Here is a 1941-nt window from a genome sequence, read left to right as displayed (position 1 = left end):
AGTTGGCATTGATAACAAGGATCTAATGAATTATGAGTTTAATAGATCCTCTTTAGCAGAAAGACGTATATTCCTTGCTCATTATCAGACAATCACTTATTCCCAAACCTCGTGTGGGACTAATCGTTTTCATTTACCATCTCATGGAAAACCCTTTTCGTTCCGCTTAGCCCTATCGGGTATTTTAGTGATAGGTTCTGTAGGAACTGGACGATCCTATTTGGTCAAATACCTAACGAAAAATTACGATTTTCCTTTCATTAAGGTACGAGGGCTTCTTATTCCACAAGAACGAAAGCACCTTTTCATTCTTTCATATACTAGGGGTTTTTACTTGGAAAAGACAATGTTCCATACTAAAGGATTCGGGTCCATAACCACGAGTTCCAGTGCACTAGATCTTGTAGCACTTAGCAACGAAGCCCTATCCATTAGTATTCCACATAAGAAATCCATTCTAGAAAAAAATACAATTAGATTAGCTCTTCATAGACAAACTTGGGGTTTGCGAGCCAAGGTAAGATCGGCTCGGGATCATGGGACCCTTTTCTATCAGATAGGAGGGGCTCTTGTACAAAATAGACTTACTAAGTAATAACCCCATAGAATCTATCTATATAAAGATAAAGAGGCAATCGTGTCAGGAAGCGGGTTTTTCTTTGGCCAAAAGGTACTTCGAACTTGGAACGAGCATGAAGAGATTAACGAGACTTCTTTCTCTTTTGAGTTTTTCTGGCGGACCTGCCGCGCAAGATCTTTGGTCTTCCCCTGGAACCGATGAAAAAAAGTGGATCGCTTCTTATGTACTCGCTCAGAATGATTCTTCTCTATCTATAGTTCATGGCCTATTAGAAGTAGAAGGTGCTCTGGTGCAATCCTTACCGACAGAAAAAGATTGCAGTCAGGTTGATAATAGTCGAGTGACATTACTTCGTCGGTCCGAACTAAGGAATCTGTTAGAAATGTTTTGAAATGGATATTGTTCTCTCTTTGATCAGGGATTGCTATATGAAAAGAAGTGGAGTTTGAAAAAGGGAACGGAATGCTCAAACCGGAACTGCTAGAGGAACGAATTTTCAATAGCATAACTTGGGCTCCTAGAATATGGCGCCCTTGGGACAATCTATTTGATTGCAGGGTTTTGTTCCGAAGCAAAGATATCCGCGGAGGCCGGTTCGTTCGTCCTATTCTGATATTCAGGACCAAGAGGTACTGGATTCTCTTTCGGATAGGCCCTGAAAGGAGAAGAAAGGCTGAAATGCCAACGGACCTCTGTCTATTCTCTAATTCACCCGATCCGATAGTACCCGTTTTTGGAACGTCCAGTGCCAAAGTCACTGAATGGGTAAGTCACCAATCCAATCCCTTTGACAAATCGGATGTCATATTAGATATCATATTCTATATATATAGAAATATCATAGATAGAATAGACATATAGAATTTTTGGTCGGCAAATTCGAAGGAATCATTGAGTGAAAAAGGAGCAAAGAATGACAAAAGACGAGACTCTACTAGTCTTCACTCTTGTGGTTTCCTCTTCCTCGGTTTCTGTTTTCTTATTCGGGATCTTGCTTTTCATGGTTCTCATCTCTGCAACTCGCGATTTTCGCGAGAGAACCAAATCCAAGTTGGTGAAGATCATGATTTGGGCTGGCACGGGGATCGTTTGATCGATTTCCTTGATTTGATCGCTACTTAATGGGCGTGCGCTCAAAGGATACAAACAGGGATTCGCAAACAAAAAGGGGAATTCGTAGTCACTTTTTCCTGTCGCGTAAAAAAAAAGTCTTTACGCGAGAGCAATAGAGGTTGGGATACATCTATCTCTTCTGAGCAACCTCTTTTGGATTCTTAAGACCACCCTTGCAGTAGGATACCATCTGCTTTGGGTTCTTTATTATCTCCTTCGAGGGATTTTTAGGATCGTTCAGGCTATAT

The sequence above is a fragment of the Triticum urartu genome, unplaced genomic scaffold (genome assembly GCF_056163025.1).
Source record: "Triticum urartu cultivar PI428250 unplaced genomic scaffold, HENAU_Tu73 scaffold372, whole genome shotgun sequence".
Lineage (NCBI taxonomy): Eukaryota > Viridiplantae > Streptophyta > Magnoliopsida > Poales > Poaceae > Triticum > Triticum urartu.
This window is presented reverse-complemented; position numbering follows the sequence as displayed.